General features: G+C 43.4%; 1 protein-coding gene across 7 annotated transcripts in view; it reads left to right on the top strand.

Moving 5' to 3' along the window:
- Positions 1 to 14,957, top strand: part of zmiz1a (zinc finger, MIZ-type containing 1a) — a 104,140-nt gene that overhangs the window by 37,906 nt on the left and 51,277 nt on the right. For 5 of the 7 annotated variants that reach the window (XM_042433332.1, XM_042433336.1, XM_042433330.1 and 2 more), the window contains one exon: positions 2,393 to 2,467. The exons of the other annotated variants lie outside the window; for them this stretch is intronic. The gene's annotated coding sequence lies outside the window, so the exon portion shown is untranslated. The remainder of the gene's footprint in view (positions 1 to 2,392; positions 2,468 to 14,957) is intronic. 7 annotated transcript variants of the gene reach the window in all.

The following is a 14,957-nucleotide window of genomic DNA, read 5'->3' as shown; positions in this document are numbered from 1 at the left end:
AATAAATTATTCAGATGGCAGCCTCTTTCCTGCATGATTCTCGCCTTCTGCTACGTTTAATGGCATCTGTGAAGAGGACGCCCATTGGAGATTAATCCAGATGTAAGACATTTGTGCGTGCGCTTACATTCGTATGTGTGTTTTCCAACTCTGTGTGTGTGTGTGTGTGTGTGGCCCGCTCACCTCTCTTCTCATGCATCCCGTTGTGTCGTGTGATGGGGAAACAAAGCCTCAACAGGGGAATTTATTTCTTCTCCGGAGAGGGCTGTAAATAAACAACTAGTGAATCAGTGCCTCCATTTGTTTTTTCTCTGATAATTCTGCCTGTGTCGTGAGGCAGTGTGACAGTGTTTTGCAAGCCGGCGTAGCTCTCAGCAGCCATATTTTCTCTCTGCGAGAGTGAGAAAACATGCCACACCGGCCTCATGTTTCATTACCGGAGATCAGTAAATTACCGCTTGCTTTTTTTTTTTATATCATTCACTGCAGCTCATTTAGCGCCATGATGAAGCCTTTGTATGAGTGGGGAAATAACACCAGCATTAGATATTGTGCTTTAGAGCTACTCAGACAACTAAAGACACACTGGCATAGAAATTACCAGGTGCAATTGAATAGGAAAACCCACAGCAGATACTGTGCTGAATGTGTTCAGTCTGTGTGAGCATCATTGATTCGCTTCAAAAGGATGACCTTCCCCGATACAAACGCTGACAAATGATTGAAAATAAGATTATTATACCGTATTCGGGAACACGCTGTTTGCAATAAAGCATGTTTTGTGATATTGTGTGACATCATCTTGGTGTAAACCTTTTTTTTTTTTATTAGGGAAAAAAGATGCACTCAAATAGTTTGCTTCACCCAATTTATAAAAGACTTTCTTTTTCACTTTTCTCCACTGGCTCCTAGCCATGAAGTTATTTTGTTTTAGTTTTATTTGGCCAGGCTTTGACATATCTGTCTCTTGAGATTTCAGCCTGCACCTTCAAAACAATGCAGGTGAGTAAAATTTAGTTTGTCGTCCTCACAGAGTTACAAAAGTCACATTTAAAAAGTTCAAAAGCAACCTCTCCTCCTTCCTAGAAACTTTGTCTCTTTTACTACGGATAATACATCAAACATAAATGTAATTTTTCACTACTGTGAGCATCACAAACACAATTTCATCTCCACTGTGTTTGGGGCGTCACTTGAAATATTAGAGACGGATATCTCAAAACCTGGGTAAATAGAAGCAAAACTGTCTGTGTGGCAGGATACCATTAAAGGAAGCATTTTCCTTTTTTTTTTCTTTTTTTGTGTGGTGACTTTTTAAACAGGAAGGAATCAACTATTATTTCCCTTAATTGCAGTTCTGTGGTCTGCAATAACAATAATGAGCCAAGCACAGGTCCTAGAAAATATGAGGGGAGTTACTTGTATTAGCTATGGTTCAGTGACTAATAGGAGCAGTGAATAATGGTGTGAACAGAGTGATTCCAGTTCTTTAGGAATAAAGGTAACCTCCCAGCGTGTAAACCTTGATTAGGAGCAATCATTCAGCTAATGCTGCTGTTGGTAATGCCAACATGACTACACATAAGAGCCTCTAATGAGCACTGGTTTACCATGGTTTCTTTGTGCTCAAGTACCCTTCTCTGTATCCCATATCCAAGTGTGAAATTACAATATCAGATCATATTTAGTTAATTAAACCCATATGACTAATTTAATTTGACTGAAATATGGGGGGAAAATGAATAAATCATGGGGGCGTATTTAGCTTGCTAGCGCTGGTGTTAACAGTAATTAAATGTGGGGCAATCTGTAGCCTGTGAAGATAGCTCAAGTCTTTTCTTTTCGCCTACTGTACACATGTGGAAAAAATGTGAGCCAGACGGTTTTTGGGAAGCAGACTAGCAGAATATTAATGAAACGAATGTGGGAGTTTCAAACACAGGAATAAGTGAGTTAAAGATGCAGTCCCAGTAAAGTAGGCTAGTGCATTAATAGTCCACGAATGCTCGTCCCATTAGGAGATCTGCACATTTTAGTTTAGAGGGAAGAGCCAGTAGAAATATTCCTCCATGATTAGAGCCTGGAGATTTCAAAGACAGCTGCTTCTGCAACTAGATGGGCGCAAAACACTCACAAAGAAGACGAGAAATCAACTTGTATTTGTCATTTAAGTATTTTATGTTTCATATTTGGCGGGGATTAGAGACCTGCATTCTCTCCAGCTTCTGTCAGTCCTTGTTATGCGCTTCCAATCTGACAGACGCACGACAGGGTGCTTTATTACATCTCGATAAATGATGCCACCCAAGTCTTGTTTTCCTATCACTAAAAAGCAGATTGTGTTTTGTCACACTCCCTGATGTGCTTTGCATTCTGTTTTGTTTCATTTTAGACTCGCTCTGTGATTGATGAGGATTAAGAAACGGATTTTGCCTAATAGGAAACACAGGAACATCCTCATCCGCTGGTAAGGATCCTGATTTATCACCTATGTTTTCATCCAAGCATCAGCTTGTGTCACAGATATGCTTCGGCGTGGTTCTGCAAACAAGATAAAGACGTCTGCAGTTTGGATATCTTTTCTTCTGTCATACCAGCCGCTAAACACACAGGTGATTTGTCCTTGGACAGGAAGCGCTGGTGATCACGTTACACAGTAACCGAGATGGAATACCGTGTGCTTTCAAGAAAGAATTAAAAACAGAACACATTGTGATTCAGAGGAGCAGAGTAACTTACAGACCTCTCGGTTTTGAGGCAAAAACTCAAATCATCTGTGAAGAAAAGCGCCAAGGCCTATGATACTGAAATTGATACTACGCTGTCTCTTATTGTCCAGACGCTTTCAGAGAACAATGTTGGACCACAGACACGTCAGTACATACTGAATTAATCGCCATGAGAGATCTATTTGTTCTGAATGAAAGCATGAGGATTTACACGATGGGGATTGAGGTTTTGATCGGGATTGATGCCGTTTCCTCTTTGCACGGCAGACAGCTGGTGCTCGTCAGGTAACAGGACAGTCAGTCACAAGAACCCGAACAAGTCGTGAACAGTGCAGCTTCACTCCATCACCATTCTTCGTCTGATGTGGTCGATTCAGGAAAAAAAAAAAAGCCCATTTGAAGGATGTTTACAAGTCCACGTTTTCACATGTATGCTACAGTGGTGATACTGTTCTTGCTTTGCTTCAAGCTGTCCCTAGGGTGTGATCACCGCATCAGCAGTGCTGGACCAATGGTGAGATACCATGTATGGCTATTGATTTGTCTCTATCAATATCAATCTCCAAAAGGAGGACAACTACAAATCCCCATATCCCCGTCCAGCAGTTATGTGCCTTCTTCTGCGTAATCTACAGAAACAGGGCTCCACTTGATGCAGAAACATGCATGAATACTGTGTTCAATTAGCCTTTGAACAGCATGAATATTATGAATTCAGTTATCCCTCGGACTGCATGAATATTAAGTGTTCATTTAAACCTTGGCTGGGAAGAAACACTCCATCAATCCTCATCACAGTATCTAAAAACCTTTGACTGACGTGATGGATAATGTAATTGGGGTGAATGAGGATGAGAGGAAACATCAGACTAAAGGATGTCCCATTACGCCCCCCAACACTTTAAAGTAAAAGGAGACCTTGTCCCTCATGCTTTTGTTTGGGAGGCTGCGCAAAATGTCGACAGTGTAGTTTGTGTACATGTGAAACGGCATCAAAGCGCTGGAAGGTGAATAATTTTTGGTGGCATCTGCACATTCTGCAATATGCTAATGAGCAAAGCTGCAAAAGCCAGATTGCCAGGAGAGAGAAGGGGAGATGGAGAGAGAAAAAAGAGGGAGGGAGCAGAGTGGAAAAGAGAGAAACAGACGGAGGCTGGTGTAAATTATGGATGCAACCTGCGATTTCCAAGAGGAAAAGAAAGGCAGAGAGAAACCTCAAGTCATGCATATCAGATTACGCATTTACCACATTTTCTTATCATGGTCCATGAGCAAACTCGTATACAATCTGGCCTCTGTGTGTGTGTTCGTGTGTGTGTGTGTGTGTGTGTGTTTGAGAAAGAGAGAAAGCACTTACACATTCATCCATGTCGAGTTGTGTGGAGCTGTGTTGTGCTGTCAAGCGTCCTCTGAAGCTGATATGACATGTGCGTCTAAAGCCGTGTTGACTTTTATTCTGCTATTGTTGTTGCGTTTCTTTACATTGCGCGTCTCGGTGTGTGTCCACAGTTGCATGGCCCTCGATAGTCCACACTTCCATCCCAGCATTGAACGTACACACGGACGCACCGGCGACTCCTCTCTGCTGGGCGTCTTCTTTCATTATTTTGACATCACTCAAATCACACGCTGGATATTTATATGTCATTGTTTAACAAAACACGAGAAGCTGAGAACAGTTTTCTTTTGTTAAAAAAACCGAACTCTCATTACGTATTTTGCCTGCTTGAGCAATTCTAAGTTAAGTAAAAAGGAGTGTTCGTGTCCCACTACCACATCCCACCCTTGTGTGCCAGTCCCCTAACAGCCTGTGTGAATAATGGATCCATTCTTGAGTTATGTCTGTGACTGGGGCCTGTGCAGTGGTGTGGTTTCCCCACCAGAGGTGGAGGTGGAGGAGACGGGAGGGGCTGGTGGTCTGGAAATAGCTCTGCCTGGGCCTGGGAGCACCTTAGGTGGGCCTCTGTGCCAGCCTCACCTTCCATTAACACGCTCGCACGACAAAAGCACAATTCTGCCAGAGAACCTGGCGCATATTATGCACCTATTTTCCAGCTAGGTTGAAAGGAAATATGGTTCGGGCCTGTCTCCATTCAGCTGTGCTGCCTGAGTGATCCCCTCAAAGATGGCTAGAGAATCAGAAAAGGGCTGCGTTTTCTAAGAATTGGACAGCAGCCACGTTGCACTTAAAGCGAGATGTGTCTGAGCTGGGAACAGAAACTACGAAGCTGCCCTGGATCTTGCCTGCATGTAAATGTGTGTTAATGTGTAAAGTAGGTCATTTATTTGGAGCAGGGACAGTCGTAGTGTGCCTCTCTGGAGCGATGTCAGAGTGGGGAATCGTTTCATAAGCAGACACATTGCTGGATTTAGTGATCCGCACTCGGGATTTACATATACCGATATTTTGTTAATATGTCAAGCCCAAACCCTAATATACCAGAGGGGGGAAGATGGGAGGGGGGGGGGGGGGGGGGGGATGTTGAAGGTGAAAATGGCCATGGTCTATCCAGAGACAGCATCAGTAACCACAACCAGAGATAGCAGCCTAAAAATCAGACTAAATCAGATTACCAAACAAACAGCTAAGAGGATTAATCCTGATCTCTCTCTCTCTCTCTCTCTCTCTCTCGCTCTCTTTTTCCATCAGAGGGACATTAAATCTGCAATCTATAAAATCCCTTCAAATGATTTTCTATTTTATTTTACAGCCCTCATTTTCTGGTCACATATTTGGAGTGAAGCGCTTTTTGCTCTCGGTGAACTCTGCCCTTTTGTTCTGCCTTGAGGCCTCTAGAAATTGCTTTACTAAACAGGGTATCATATCGGTCTTTAAAAATATCTTCACGGGGTACACAAATCTGACCTCCGATCAGATGCTGTACCGCTGGCCGTTAAGCCCCATAATGTTATAATAACGTTTTCCAGCCGACGCTGTCAGGAATAAAGCTGTGTTTAGAGACGGCCGGCAGCTCTGTGGCTGTCACTTCAACAGGCAGAGCAACGTTTACTGGCACGGACCTAATTAATCGAAAACATGATATATGGAAGATAATAATTACACCTGGCTTTCAGAGATCAAAAATGTCGCTGCATTTTTTTTTTTTTTTAGAATGAATCTCAGGAATGATTGTTGGGTTTCAGGTAATCAGTGGCAGTACAGTATGTTCTCTGGAGGAAAAAAAAAAAGAGACTGTAGATTAATTTGGTTAATATTTCATAAAGCTTACAAAGGCAGAGGGCATTTGAGGCTTTTCAGATTATTTGTTCTCAGGCTATATTACACACCACGGTTGAGCTGCTGCGCCACTGTGCTGCAACGTCTACAGCTCTCGAGCACAATGCCAAGACAAGGCACTCGCTGTTAAAAGTGTTTGTCTGTGATAGCGTTGTTTGTGAAATGGGAGCCGCTCAGATGTGCTGCTGCTCCTTTTTTTTTTTTTTACTTCACCGCGATCAGACTCAAAGGGCCCCAGTTTGCGCACGGCATCGTATCGCTCTCCTGAGCGCCGGTAACTGCTAACAGATTTGTATTAATATCCTCACCGCCGGTGCTGGTTGATACCAGCTGATTCATCATGAATCTCACGCACACCTCTGCTAAACACAGAAGCACAATACGACATTGCTCTTGACAGCTTGACAAACTGACAGTCCCACTCTCAATCACTCCCTCTCGCTCTCTCTGATAGAGCCGTTTATTGTAACCAACAAGACTGTAATCAGCACAAACCTAATCAAATCATTGCTCCAACAAGCAGCCCTGGCTGCAGGGCTTCCACGAGACATATCTCAGATCAAGAGGCAGACTCGCTTGTATAGCAGTATGTACTGTAAACCAGCCGCTGCATGAAATGTCAGGAGAAGTAGGATTATTTACGAAAATGTCACTGGCAGCATAATAGCTCAGTAGAAGAGTGCCTCATGCTATGTTTGTATCTCATGTCAGCAGGTGCGATATGTGACTCTGTGTGTGTTTCTGAGTGTGTAGTAATGAAAGCTACTGAGCACAAATGGGAAAGTAAGCAGAATGCCGCTTCTGTTGACTGAAACTGGTGTGTGATTGGCAGAGTGCGCAAGCCATCGAGTTAGCCATTATAGTGTGTGTTTTAGATCTGCACAAACAAACGCACATCTCCAAACCTCCTCATTATCGGCAGCAGGAAAGCTGCCTGGGCACCGAGACAACTCCTGTGTGTGTGTGTGTGTGTGTGTGTGTGTGTGTGTGTGTGTGTGTGTGTGTGTGTGTGTGTGTGTTTGCGTGCACGAGTACACATGTGTGTATTTGCTGCCGCGCGCCTAATTCAGTGGAGGCTCAGTCCAAGATTTGGTTAACCGAGTTGGCTCGCCCTATCACATCGCCACAGAGTGTGCAGTTGCTCCGGCCTCTGTTTCATTTAGTGGCACCCACGCTCTTGTCCTCTCGCCATGAAAACACACAGACACGCACGCTTTTTCTACACTGCAACAGACACATATACACACGCTAGCACACACACATACACACACACACACACAGCTGAATGAGAGAGTGACAAAGTTAGAGAGAGAAAGAGAGAGAGTGAGAAAGAGGAAAAAATGAGAAAGTACCAATTAAGCTCCTCAGACAGTTCTGCCAACAGACATCAAGGGGTTGGAGGCAGAGAGTGTTTGTGTGTTGTGTGTTTGTGTTGGGGAAGGGAGTGAGGTAGGAGAGGTGGTGGGGGGGCGTTTGACTACAGGAATGGTCTCTAACTTTGTGTTATACTGAAACAATTTTGTACTTTTTAGATTTTTAAACAACTCATTACAGTGAGGTGTCAGTAACCTGCTGAGGAGGTTAGCTTTTTATATTTGTTTGTCTTTTGACAGTTTAATGCACCGAGGCTGGTTGTAAAATGATGCTGTGTGTTCTCAGCCATTTGTATAACATGTTTAACACCACTTTACATCTACAGATACATGTGAGACATGCAGTATTACTGACATTGAGGTGCGTTTGCATAAAGTATTAAGCGTCCCTAAAATTGTTTACATTGTGTACACATGCACAAACACATAATAAGTAGTTTACCTGGTTTGTAGGAACAAAATAGGGTTGTAAATTTATGATAATTTTGTTGTTTCATTTATAAAATGTCAAAAAACGATATTTAATTTTCAATGAAATTATAAAATCAGTAAATCCTCACATTTGAGATGGTGAAACCAGAGAATGTTTCACGTTTTTGCTTGACTCAAAGATGAATTGATTATCAAAATTATTGTCAGTTTTTAAGCTGTTATTCATTTGAGCTCAACAAATGTCTTTGTGTTGCATTCAGACTTTCATGTCCGCAACCAGTAGCTAATCCTTAATCCAAACAATCTTAGAGACAGAAAAACTCTTGCTCTACTGCCAAATGAAGCCTCCTCCTCTGCTCTGTGTTCACGCTGTGAAACAAAAGGCTAGTTTGGCCAAATCAGGACTGACATCATTGGCAACAGCTGCAGGCTGCATGCACTGTGTGTCCACGCGTGCGTGTGTATGTCTCTGTGTGTTTACGTCGGGGTGCGCGTGTGTTACTGTCTGTCAAGATGAGGTGACCTGATTGCTCAGCTGAGCAAGTGAGGGAAGACCCAGCCTTGTGTTGTCAGAGTTGCGCCAATAAAAAACCACAAGAGATGGACCACAATGCACCCTGGCTAGCAGCCCCTCCCCACTCAGGGCCTCTTAATGTTTTGTGGATGTGCCATGCTCACCCCCCTAGCCCCACACACACACACAAACACACACACACACACACACTGGCACTCCTGACCATGCCAAAGCAGATTTGGAGATGAAAAATGATCCACCGCTGGCTCTGCACTGCTGTATCAGCTCCCAGCTATATAGTGGTGGGTCAAGCCAAATCCTGTTTAAAGAGCCTTTATCCTTATTGCTGTAAAGATAGAGTTAGTTACAACTAGACCTCTCCTCTCCTTTCACTCCATAAATTCTGTTCACCTCCATGACAGAGGCGCCTACTTACAGTAACCGCAGTTAGTCCAGGTCAATTTAATGAAGCATTTTGATCTGATTCCATCAATAATTTCCACTTATGCTTTTAGTATTTTTATTCAAGACAGGAAACCAAAGAAATCTTTACAGCATGATGTGGGAGTTTTTTTTACTCAACCAGCTACAGGGGCTGACAGTCTGTAAAACCTGCAATGAAACATGTCTCATTCTGCCTTAAGGAGCTGTTAACCCACTTAAATGAATTTAATTTGTTTAGGTTTCAGCGGAGAGTTTTGCTATTACACGATGGCCTAAATGCTGTTGTAAGAGGATTTTCCTTTCTAAGAATACAGATTTAAAGGACCTACAGACTTGGGATCCTCTTCAGCATTAATATATGATTCTGTTTAAAGAGATAAAGTAGCAGCACAAAGCACTGGATATTGGCAGCTTTGGTAAAAAGATATACAGTATTTGATACGAGTATTGGCCTTCAGAAAAACAATGTCAAGCAAACACTAGTTTGTTTGTGCCAGTAAATGGTGGGTGGCCTCATCATTCACCCCTCTCAGCATGAGCACATAAAATGCCTTCTCAACACATACACACACGCACAAACAGGAATGACCCCCCGACCGCCTGGGGCCTCACCCCAGTGGCCCTGTGGCGAGCCGTGTGTTTGTGTGTGAAGCTTAATAACCTTACAAGGGCCATCCCACCCCTGCTGCTCTGTCTTATTACTCCCTATACCTTTTTTCTGTTTTGTCCAGAGGAGGGGAAAAAGAGATAGGATGGATTTCAAGCAGCACCTTGTGGGGTTGGGTGGTGGGGGGATGCAAGGCTGGAATGAGAGCTGCAGGGCGGGAAGAGCTGAGGGTGAGGAGGAAAATTGAAGAGAGGGGAAACAGAGAAAGAGAGAGAGAAAAGCAGAGAATGGAGTGGAAGGTGGGGGCTGTAGCAGCAGCAGCAGCAGTATTGACGTGGTTCAGATAAGTGAAGGATTAGTGGATCCACAATGAGCCTGGAGCTGCTGCTCCCCCCATTCAACAGCCAGAGGTGAAGTGGCTTGTCTTAATGAACTGTGAAAAGTAAAAGGACATGCTTACATGCATGTAGACACATGGACATACCATTTATACAGTAGATATGTTTGTTTTATCAATCTCAGTTCATTATCTAATGAATGTGTGTGCTGTTAGAGCTCCAGTCTTTGAGTGCGACCTTCACTGAATTCACGCATACACCCTGGTTATCTAACCACTGTCCTTAGGGCTGATTACATATACAGTAGCTGGGGATTAAACACATATACTGCTAGGTATTGTTTAAAATGTCAGTACAGTTCCTGAGTTTTGGTACCAATCGCATAATGATACTTTTTCCAATTAGTCTCTTTTAGGAATATTTAAGATAGACGTTATTTTTTTCAACAAATCAAATGAAAACCAACAATGAATCGATCCTTTTAATAAGTGTCGTCTGTGTAGTCAAAGCCTGATGTGGCATATTGCTTCAAAAACACATCAGTGAGCCACACCGTTGCACTGGGTAACGTGTCCCTTTACTGCCATAAGCATAGGCACTGCAGTTTATTTTGACTCTATTCCACATACACTGTCCCGCAGTCGTAAATACTCACTAGAACACCAAATCCATGGCTGTAAATAGTCCCCAACAGACACACTGTTAACTCCTGTTTGAGTAATATTTGTGTAAAACCACAGTGCGCAGCTGTTTTATGAAATTACTTAGCCGTTATAAAAAAAGTGAAAATATTTATTTGTGACCAGTTTTGAAAGATTTACGTCTTCAGTAGGAATCAGTGGGCTTGGAACCACACAGACGGAGTAGAGAAGTTGATTGGTTTGGCTTTTTTTTACGGTATCTGTTGACAATACAAACTTTTAACGTTCTGATTGAGATCTGGAAATATTTGATCAAAGAATCGGTTAACACTAAGAATCACAGCAGTCCGGCTACTCGCTCCTCCGCTTCTTCTCTACATAGACGACTTTTTTTCATCCGTGTCCGTCCTTTTAACAAAGACTCGCCATGTCTACTGTAGAAACATGAGCAGCGCTTTCTAACTGTGTCTCTTTTGTTACTTTCTCCAAACACACACACACACTCTCCCACTGCAGCGGACACAATAGACAGTCATCTTAATATCTGCTGCTCATGTTGTGAAATGCTCGCTTAAAGTGAGAGCCGTGTGTTTGCGTGTGTGTGTGTGTATAACGATAATGACACACAAGTCTCGCTTGAGTGCGGGTTTTGTGCGTCTCTGAAAGCATCCTTTATGTGCCTGTTTGAATTGTTTGTACGTGTCTATGTAGGATGCACAGGTGTCAGTGTCCACACGCATCAACAAGAATCCAGAGAGTCAGGTGTCTGTCTGGTTTCACGTTAGAGTGGAAAACCAAAGGCTCAGATTACAGCCGGGGTCATCTGTCCTGCTCCACGGGCCATACACAAATACATAACATGTACAAGGACACATTCGATGTGTGTGTGTTTCAGTATTATTTATATCTGTTGCTTGATTAATTAATGACTGTAATTGATTAATTGTTAAATAATCCCTTGCAGACACTGCAGACATACATTCATTCATTACTTAAGTCATTTATAATGTTTCTTTGCTTATTCTTATTCAGCATCACGGGACTGGTGCCCAAAAGTATGGAGACACCCTGGAACAACTCATCTTCCATTTATGTTTATATAAAACGTTAAAGGAGAATTACACACATATATATATACACTTATTACACATATCCATATACCAACTTTGATTTGTTCTTGGTCTCTCAGATCAGCTTCTTAGATCTCTTTCATGTTTAATCCATTCACACCAATGTATCTTTTGACGTTTTCACAAATTAACAAACTGGCTCTTATATATCTGTGCTTGTACAAAGTTACTCGCGCGTACTGTAATGTACATACCACCACATCCTGACAGTCTCAGGAGAAACTCATCGTAAAAAAAGCGATCGTTTCCTCAGAAGACTCGCTGGCTCAAATAATTAGTGGAAACTCGCGACAATCTGACGTGTCGGTACGTCTGAAAAATAAGAATACAGTGACACCGGAGTTACGTAAGGCCCGTTGTCTGTCTTTCTCTGCCAGTTTTTCTCTCCCTCTTGTTTTCTTCCATTCGACCCCCCCCCACCCCCCACCCTCCACCCCCCTCCTACTCTTTCCTTCTCTACCTCTCTCATACAGGAACTGGCCAATTTCCTGAGCCTGTTTTTTCCATTTCGCTTCCCTGTGCGTGTATCTTTTACATGCGAATGTTTCTGGGTGCCTCTGTGTGTGCCTCTTCGTCATCCTCTGTGTCTGACTTGCTTTCAGCTAACAGCTTAAAATGTCACAACGGTTTAATTTCACGGGGGCGAACTGGTTTGAGAATGACCCGGTGTGTGCTCAGCGGAGTTTGAGTCAGGTTTTGACTTTTTCAGCTTCACGCTCCTATGTCGAAATACGCTTTTGAATGTTTTTGTGTGGACGCTTAATTGATAAGCAACAGTGCTTTTTTTTTCTTCGAGATGTGACGGAAGGATTAGTAACATTTTTTCACAGTACAGGAGACACTGAGGCGTCCGCTCGAACCGCTCGTATGAAAAGATTTGTATTTAAGATCCACATAGAAGTTATGTATGATGACTTATAATTACACATCGCAATTACAGTTACAACTTGTAATTTCATCTATGAATAAAATTCTAGATTGGTCCAGGCCTGTCGTATGAGTCATAAACAAATAGTCTGCTTCTCTCCACAGGGGGAACCAACACTTGATTGACAGATAACGCCTTAATTTGAATGACCTTGGAGATTTTTTTTTCTTCTTTTTTTTTTTTTACTTTTTAAAGGGTTTTATTGGCATATTTTGGCATGACATTAGTTGAAAAGAAAGTTCTCACCCTCTCGCTCTCACACGGCTGCCTCACGGTCTCCCACATAAGTCATGAACCACTTTGCAAGATTTTTTTTTGGGGGGGGGGGGCATCCGATCTCACGTGTCAGACCATTTCATCTTTATTCATATCATGGTACAGCTGTGCAATGACACGGCGTTGACAGCTCTCCTAATACCGCTGCTGACACTGTAAATTTCCAACAGCAGGAACTCAAGCGCTGCGGTGTGAAATTCTTCTTTTGGCTCGTTTTTGTGAATGAAACTTTGCCCTCAAACAGAGAGGAACAGGTAACCTTACATGATATAGTAATTTGGAGTCGATTAAGCAATCAAATCTCACAAACACACGTCTACTCATAAACAGGTGGTATTCATCAAGTAAAACCAGCAATTTACAAGAAGTTTGTGCAGTTAAAAGAGTTTGCCGAATGACTTCGAACTCTCGTATAAAAAAAAGTAGAGTAGGTTATATATACAAAATATCATATACCATAAGGCTTTTTGACTCTGAAGATTTGATTTCATGGATTTCAAGGTTTTTATGGGACACTGATAAAAAAAAAAAATGGCACATGTGCAGAAAAGCATCGGTCAGCAGTAAAGAAAAACTCAACATAAGCTATTATAGTGAAGTCATTTTTTTTGTGAGCCTCATTAAACAGAAGGATGAGTCGAACTGTCATGCTCATCATTGTGCCCCTCTCATGCGTCAGACGCGTCAGTCCGTCTTTGGTCAAAGCTGACCGGAGCGTCCCTCTGGCTCCAAACTCCACCAACTAACAGAACAGGCTCGCGAATGTTTTCCCTATTCAGATTGCGGCCTTTACTATTCAACATAAACTTCTTTAACTGTCTGCTGTCAGTGTGTTTGTGTGTATTTTGTGTCTGTGTGTGTGTGTGTGTGTGTGTGGCCAGCACTGCCTCAGTGGATGAGGGAGATCCTTATTGCCCCCGGCACAGTGGCTCATGAAAATCAATGTTTGATTTGCCGGCTAGTTGATAAAGGATTTAATGCTGAAACATGCCCCCACCTTCGCCTGCCCTGCTCACAGTAAAGAAATTGCCTTATTGAGTTAATTTGTTCATTTTGCTTTCATTCAGGCCTGTGTTTGCAAAGTGACGGTATTTGCCTCGGATCATGTGTGTGTGTGTGTGTTTGAATTGAATGTGCCGGCAGGTAATAAGATAGCTGTGATTACCTGACAGGCCTTGTGTCCACTCGCTGTTGACTGCAGATATGTATGTGTGTGTATGCAGTGTCCAGAGTGGTGTATAACCCCCCTCAACCCCCCCCCCCCCCCCCCCCCCCCCCCCCCCCCCTCTGGTGCTCCCTGCTCTCGGTGTGTGTATCGACCAGACTTTGGAATGGAGAAACGCCAGCCCAGCACACAAAATCAATGGCTGCTGTTTTCTCTCCTCCAACGGCCTCCTGTTATCTGCAATGAATACAAAGCACATATTGTAGTGCACCAGACACACACTCATACACCTCATCTTTATGGCTACTCCCCTTCCACTACTGTGGCAGGTCACACATAGACCCACAGGAGATTGGGCTAAATTACAAGTCAGTTACACGTAATTGGAAGAAATATGGCTCTTGGCATGTGTTTTCTCATTCGGAGAGTGTTTGCAGTCGAGTCTTCTGTCACCTAACAAGACTTGAGTGAGACCTACGCTGCCGCAGCTCGCGTCGGACTGCGAAGTTTATTATTTCTCCTACTATATACACTCCGCTGTGCCAGCAAATCAAACAAGGCAGCCAAGAGTGTGAATGAAACATCATCCGTCATCCATTGTGTTGAGTAGCATCAGCAAAGTGGCCAACAAGTGTTTATTTCGCCAGTGGGCAGTCCATTTCATTTCAGGATAAGATCAAGCCTATTTTCGGCCATTATGCAAGTGTCCCTCCCTCTCCGTCTCTCTCTCTCACTGTCCTAAACTCTTTCTTTCTCGTCGTCTGTCTCTCTGATAGGGATTATAGGTGGCGGTGGGAGGAGGAGGAGGAGGGGGGAGGCGAAAGATTAGCGGCTGCCGTCCGGCGGGTCCGTCTGTCTGCCGTCAGAAAATAGAATTCATTTGTGTGATCCAGATGCTTATGCTCAGCTCTCTCTGTTTGTGTGTGTTGCTCAGTCAGAGGAGAGGATTGGCCACTGGGCTGGGGGGGGGGGGGGGGGGGGGGGGGGGGGGGGGGGGGTGTTTGGTAGTGGGGGGTGGCGGTGGAGGTGGGGGCTAGCTCACATCCGCTAGACAGCTTTTGTACTCGCATCAAAGAGAACGACCGTGGCCTGATGTCTACTTACCCTGTTTAACCACCCTGACAGAGTACAGTATACACAGA

Source organism: Thunnus maccoyii, chromosome 14 (genome assembly GCF_910596095.1).
Source record: "Thunnus maccoyii chromosome 14, fThuMac1.1, whole genome shotgun sequence".
In the NCBI taxonomy this organism is placed as follows: domain Eukaryota; kingdom Metazoa; phylum Chordata; class Actinopteri; order Scombriformes; family Scombridae; genus Thunnus; species Thunnus maccoyii.
The sequence above is the reverse complement of the archived record's forward strand: the minus strand, read 5'-3'. Positions and strand labels throughout refer to the sequence as shown.